At 33.3% G+C, this 7,670-nt stretch overlaps 1 long non-coding RNA gene across 1 annotated transcript; it reads right to left on the reverse strand.

Annotated features, from left to right (window-relative positions):
• Window positions 1–1,016: 1,016 nt before the first annotated feature.
• On the reverse strand, window positions 1,017–5,276 carry LOC132043452 (uncharacterized). Its single transcript, XR_009411811.1, has 3 exons — window positions 5,194–5,276; window positions 4,540–4,627; window positions 1,017–1,279 (listed from the first exon to the last, which is right to left on the reverse strand). It is a non-coding gene; the product is annotated as an uncharacterized LOC132043452 (long non-coding RNA).
• Between the last annotated feature and the right edge of the window lie 2,394 nt (window positions 5,277–7,670).

Below are 7,670 nucleotides of genomic sequence, written 5' to 3' on the forward strand. Positions count from 1 at the left end.
TCCGCAATGAATAAAGATTCTCTTCGGGCGTATAAAAGGAAAATTATGCTAAGCATTGGGAATGATTAACGCTGCACATGTATCCCCTGGAACTGACTAGGAAGGTTGTCATAGATTGTGTGGTTCATAAAATTAATGAAAATATTTTACTCGTCCGGTGCATTAAATTGTACATCATATACAAGGCAGTAGTCATGATCAAGAAAAGGTAAATACGTTGACCGTCATAGAAGCATGCCTCAAATTTAAAGATTGCAAATATGCTTTAGGTATGTTTTCTTTTCCATGTAGTCAATTATATACTCAGTTAACGAAACAATTTAAACAACCTGTTTTACCTACCCTAGTTATGTCTAGCCACCCTTATTATGCATTGAAAAGAGAAAAAGGGGAGTAATGACAACAAGCCTTGAAAAGGAAATTTGTCCTATGGTAACGGTCATGAGACCATACCCACACATACGTTGCGATGGATTGTTTTTCCGTTGCTATAGTTCTACGGTAACTTTTGTTTGTTGTTGCTATCACAACAAGCGTTACAATAGGTCTATTGTGACGGTTAATTGTGACGGTTCCTAAAACCGTTGCAATAGATTATCCTATCGCAACGGTTTGCCCTTCAAGATCATTATAACGGTTATGTGTCTACCGGAACAGCTACGAACCGTTGCAATATATATTTTTGCATCGGTTATTCAACGCTATTGCAACGCTTATTTCTGACAATTCAACCACTGCTTCTTCCTATTGCAACGGTTGTTATAGAGCTAATGCAACGGTTATTTAATATTGCAACGATTATTTTTAGGACTATTGCAACAATTATTATAATTCTCCGCAACGGGTATTGTAGGTCCACCGCAACACATATTATGGGGCTACCGTGATGCTTATTGCGATGCTACCGCAACGAGTATTATGGTGCTACGCAACGGATATTATGGGCTACCGAATCGACTATACGGTATCGACACAATATAGACCACACATATATCAATCACCAGAAGAAACTATAATAATCCAAGATCCCACATCATATATACCAAAATAATAATTCAAGATCCGACATCATACCAACATAATAATACAAGATCCAACATCATACCAAAATAATAATCCAAGAGGTCAAGAAATATACATAAAAGCAAAATATCAAGATAATGTTTGACCATTCAAGAGGTGGAACACACAAGTTTTCAATTTTCCAAAAAATTAACCCAATCCTCCTTAGTGGATCATGTATCTTCACTTCTTTCATCCCCTTGTTCAATTTCACCACCTACAAAAAAATGATAAGGAAAAATGATTTAGAAAAGCTTTCATAAAAGAATTTAATCTCTACAATGCATACATACTAATGATGACAAGACTAGAAATAAGGAAACGACTAAACCCAAAAAGCCCTCTTGTCCCTCTTCTCTTTGGAGAAACATGGCGACTTGAGTTTAATGGGAAACTTAGCCTCGTGCAACCTCCCATGGTTGTGGGAGAGACAATTCGTAACAATAATCCTCAAGCATCATATGTTGCAAGCATAAAACTCAGGAAATTACACAGAATGGCCTTGGAAATGGTCTAAAATGGCTACATGAGTCCACAATAAATAAAAGCTCCTGACTTGTGTCCACAATAGATAAAAAATGTGTAAGATAAATTAAGCAACGTAGGTCTGCCAAACACTTGCAGAAGTTCTTCTTTGTAGAGAAAGCCAAACACCAGTTACAAAATCTGTTGCACCTTGGCATTATTAATTTTTTGCAGCTTGCTTGAAGCAGTATAAAGTTATAGAATAACCATGAAACTTTATGCCTCTAACAAACATACCAATTTGACTTGTTCAAGAATTTTCAAATAAGATTTCAATTAAGAGAGAAAGTATTCATTCTACATTCAAATTTTCTAATAAATCAACACCATACAAACTACATGACCCACCTAATTCTACCATGTCAAGATCCTCACCAATTGATTTGCCTGCACATGGAATTTTTTCCAAAATTTCTTATGTCTTTTGACAAGTAGATCTTTACTTCTTATGTTGCTATCTAGTTTCCCTTCACAACAAAGTCAATTCTTCTTCAATGTATGAAAATAGAGTTAACATAAGAGAGAATCATTTAATGTATGCATGAATTTCCACAACTATTACTTGTGATCAAGAAAGACATAAAGATTCCCGCAATATTTTATCAACACTCAACAAGACTTAACAACTATGACAAAAACACAACAAATATTTTACTGCCCCAATTGACAAAAGCAAATCCAAAACCTTAAAGTTTACGGGATTCAATAATATAGAACTTTATTGAGCATATAATTTATGTCATCCTCTCTAAATTTTAAATATCTTTTAGTTCAATAAGTTCCCAACTCAGTCCGAAATGCAACAAAAGCAGTTGACGAAATCATTTGAACAGCTAAGAAGGCAATGAGTGAGATGAGACAACAAAATACGATTTTCAATTATACTTTTAGCATTCTCATTAGGAATTACATAGTGCAATGTCTTCCTTTTATACCTAATATTGATAGGCTACACCTCTAATTGTATCATTGCCTATATTCAGGCAAAAAACAAAGAGCACCTAACCCAACATGGTTTGTGAACATGAACAACTCTAACCACATTCATGCAAAAATTTATATGCTACATAATGCTAGACCCAGAAGTACATATCTAAATTTTAAAAAAGGTTCTATGAAAGGCACTATTTAATTTTCCATGACACAACTATTATTCATAACAAGAAGAAGAACAAGAGACAAAATCACATTAGCTTGACCAAATGAGCTAAAATAAAAATCAAGAGATATACTGCTATTTAGGATGAAATAAAGCAATAATAGAACTTACAGCTTGTAGCCAATGCTCTTGTGTTCTTTAGCTACTTAGAAACTATCAGTCATCAGCACAAGTTTAAATTCACCATTAACCAATTTTTTCAGTCATCAGCAGTTCAGCACAAGTTTAAATTCACCATTAACCAATTTTTTGTACTAACGAACACCGATTAAATTCACCATTAACCAATTTTTTCTACTAACGAACACCGATTAAATTAATTACATAGTTTCTTCAAGAAAAAAATAGCATACATATAAATGACTAGCATAAATAATTTTCTAAAATGCTTTGATTCCCGAACTCAACAAGTGAGTTTAGAGTTCTCAAAGTAAAATCTACCACATTATTAATAGGAAAGTAACCATTTGTTATATTAATGATGCAAGTAATACAAAAAAACCAGAAAAAAGTAGACTTACGCTTTAGAACCAACATCCATCTTGTAAAGTTCTGCCATTTTTTTTTAAAATAATTGAATCTTAGTTTTAGAGCAATCAATAAGTAAATAAGCCTAGTTTAATGGAGACAATAAAGGTGATCAAAATGAAACTGGGGTAAAATTCGAGAACCTTTTTTCAAGTCAACGCAAACAAGGCAATCAATTTCACGGTAAATTTCCATCTGCAAGACAGATAAATACATAGCTACAGCTACTCAAGCATAGGAAAAGCAGATTATGTAGAGAGAAATTAGACAAACCATACAAACTATCTACTTGTTCTCGCTTTTTCTATGTTTGATTAATCTATAGATATGTATTCTCTCAGTGCCTTGTTGATGGAAGTTTTGTTGCGACCCGAACAATGCACCTAAGATTTCACATAGTTTCTTGTAAGGAATCCAAAGGGAATCTCGAATAATAAACCAAAACAATCGTGAAACTAGCAAGCTAAATACAAAATCAAAGAAGAGGAAGTGAGAAAAGTGTATTATAGCTTTGGTGTATTGGAAAAAAAAAAAAAAGATCCCGTAAGTATAGTGTTTTGATGATGATGAAAATGATGGTGAAAATGAGCACTATATGGTTCTTTTGACCGAGAAAAAAAGAGTTTCAGATAAAAGAAAAAGATGTCTATGTCCCCCCCTACTGTCAAATCTTTGTTGTAATTGTCAATGAGCAAAAAAGAGAGAAGACAAAAGAGTGCAAAGACTCTTCTTTTCTTTTCTCTTTTTTCATCCACACGCTTCATTTTTCCTCTCTAAATGTGATGCTCCACTTCTATATTTAACATATTCTTTACTAGTTTTTTTGTTCTTTGACTAAAAGGGTCAGCAAAAATGCCTATGTATTTGCCTCATTCTGCCGGCCAAATAGAGGGCCATTTTTCTCCGATTGCCTCATTTTTTGTCTAAAACTTTGAGGGCCCAGTTTTTGCTGTTCTACAAACATGCAAAGAGAAAGCGACACACGCCATGGCTGCAGACACCGGATTGCAAATGGATGCCGTACCGGGTCGCCTTGCCAAGATACTGGTCGGTAAAAGCAATTTGTTATGTAAGCGAAATCTTTATCGACAAATAACAATAGCCAGCAGTGAGGTTTAAGCATACACCATTCTATTATCAAAAATGGAATATTCATGCTTGTATTGAAATAAGTATAATAATATTTCCATGGTTTCAATTCATAGATTGTGAAAACAGAGAATCTTGAAGTTCTGGTAACATATAAAGGTTTTAGAGAAGCTCACTTTCAGTTGACCCTTTATGGTATTCAGATTCGCACGATTAGAAGGCCAAGAAGAGACATTTTTCATCTTGCAAAACTAAGCCATTTTCCTTCAACAAAAATAGCAAATACCAAAATCATCAAAACATGTTCTTGAAAATCCTTTCAACATGATATCTCTTCGTTCTTTTCTTCATTATATGAAGAAAAAAGACTTAGAAAAATCACACAAAATATTAAAAAAATGGGTGTGCTGCATCAACAATTGCCTCAAAGTTAGCATTTTTTCCACCGCAGCCATCATATCAAGTTGATTTAGATGAACAAACACAAAAATTGAAACTATTAGGTGTCCCTCAAAGTGAAAAGGGTGAAGTTTCAATTCTGCAAACAAAGTTTCAACCATTTGAGAAATGAATGATCTAAGGAAATATAGCAACACTAAACCCATGAAAACATGCAAGAGATTCAAACTTGCACAAAAAAAAAAAAACAACAACAACAGCAGCACATTCTGACAGTAGTTCAACAGAACATAAATGAACAATGTTACATTACCATAAAGATAATCTCAAATTTTCTTATAAACACAAACCATCAAAAATGTCTTAAAGAAACCAAAACCAAGTCGTTACTATTTATATTTTTCAAAAATAAAAATAAAAAATTAACTCACACAAGCTCCAAGTACTCTTCAAAAGGCACCAATAACAAGCACCTTTCTAGAAAATGCCCGCACAAGTTCTGAAATATACAAAAGTAACATCTAACTCAGTTAGTCACACTACACTTCTCAGTCACTTCCATTTACATTAAAGTTAAATACCTACAAACGACATGGCATCTTGATGGACATAAGCAAAAGCCAATGAAACCATTGACGTAAACAAGAGTATGCAATCTTTACTTTTAAAAAAATCAGTTTTGCGTAATCTTCGTTATATCTCTTTATTTTTTTAGTGAGGAAGGCTCCTAGCAAATAAAAACACGATAACAAAAACAACAAAGTAAAAAAAAAAATCACTTTTATTTGAAAACAGATTCTTATTTGTTACATCTGAATGCAATAACATAATATTCACTTTTTCGCAAGTAATAAAATTCAATAGGCTTTGAATTTCTCTAGTTTAAGGTTGAGAATTTTGTTGACCTCTATAATGGAGTTTTCTAGTAGTGGGTTTTCTTAAATATATCACATCGCTACATGAAATTTAAGACACGTTGCTACGGAACCTTTTTAAAGTAATCGTCAATCAATAACTTAGAAATTTGGTCAGTGGATCTCCTTATTTGATTGAACAACACAACTAAAATGCCTTTTTTTATTTAAGTTTGTATCACACAGAGGCAGCTATATACTGAACAATTTCCAGTTTTATTTGTAAGCTAAATCACTGGACAGAGAACGGATAAAAAATTAGAATGCCATCTGTTAGTGAAGAACCAAAAATAGAGCTTGATGTCAATATGTAGTGACTACTAGAAGGCATATCTAGAATTTTCAGATCACTGTCAACATATGAATAGAGAATTTTATATGACACAAGCTGTTCAAGATCAAAATTATGAACTATCATATAACTCAGCTCATTGGAGAGAAGTCAGCTTCATATTTTTTCAATCAAATATGAACCTTGGTCAAGAATATTCAACTCTCAAAGATTTTGGGACATAGTAATTATATCTTTACTCTTTTTCTCAAGAAAAATGAAAAAGAGAGGGATTTTATCATTTTTCAAAGAAATAAAGAGATTAGGGTGCAAGTCATTAAAAAAAATATAGATAGGGCAAATTCCAAAAGAGGACATACGTTAAGGGTGCAAAATTCCAAGAACTCGGGCTTCTCATAACTAATTACTAAAAAGTATATGACAACGGTCCTTGAACTCACACAACAACCTTAATGTATACTTCATATCATGGGATCTAATAGTGGAGGATCAGGATAAACAGAGAGACTATGCGGTATAGGATAAAATTTCTCAACTGATGAAACACCATGTTCGAAATACAAAGGCACTGCAATCTAATATTATCAAATTGCGTTTTTATTTTTTTTTTTTTTCAAACTGACTTAAAGGCATTAGAATATGACATATCAAGGCAAGAGAAGTTTTAACTAGTAGATTACCGCACTTCTATAAACGTTCAAACCCTCAAGCAATACAAAATAAATCGGATATTATTAGACTGGACCTTCTCTCGCCAAATTTTTAACATGCAAAAATAGACCACAAGCAAAACCATGATCCATCTACGGGGAAATACCAACGTAAAAATGTATTAATATATTTTCTTCAATAGCATGGACATATACAAGAGCAAAACAAAATCGCAATGGGAATATATTATATTCTTTCACCACTTAATAATTTTTAAGTGAGGCCACATGCCGCTTTAACTTAAGCAAATATACGTACGAGATTAAAACACTTTTAAATGAACATCATAACTCAAAAGGTACCAAATAACTCTCCAAATTTAGAGTTGCGCTCTGGCCAAGTAGATTGTTTTTCCGTTGCTATAGTTCTATCAAGCATTTCGCTTGGTGACTGGCATAACAATTTTGCGTTACAATAGGTCTATTGTGACGTTAATCGTGATTTTGCTTTTCTAAAACCGTTGCAATAGATTATCCTATCGCAACGGTTTGCCCTTCAAGATCATTATAACGTTTTGTGTCTACCTAATGTCTACGAACCATTGCAATATATATTTTTGATCTATATTCAACGCTATTGCAACGCTTATTTCGAAATTCAACCATCGTTTTTTCCTATCGAACGTTGTTATAGAGCTAATGCAACGTTATTTAATATTGCAACGATTATTTTTAGGACTATTGCAACAATTATTATAATTTACCGCAACGGTATCGTAGGTCCACCGCAACACATATTAGGGCTACCGTGAGCTTTTGCGATGCATCAACGAGTATTATGGTGCTACCGAACGGGTATAGGGCTATCAGAATCGACTATACAGTTTGACACAATATAGACCACACATATACCAATCACCGAAAAAACTATAATAATCCAAGATCCCACACCATATATACCAAAATAATAATTCAAGATCCACATCATACCAACATAATAATACAAATCCAACATCATACCAAAATAATAATCCAAAAGGGCAAGAAATATA

Source organism: Lycium ferocissimum, unplaced genomic scaffold (genome assembly GCF_029784015.1).
Source record: "Lycium ferocissimum isolate CSIRO_LF1 unplaced genomic scaffold, AGI_CSIRO_Lferr_CH_V1 ctg24752, whole genome shotgun sequence".
NCBI lineage: Eukaryota > Viridiplantae > Streptophyta > Magnoliopsida > Solanales > Solanaceae > Lycium > Lycium ferocissimum.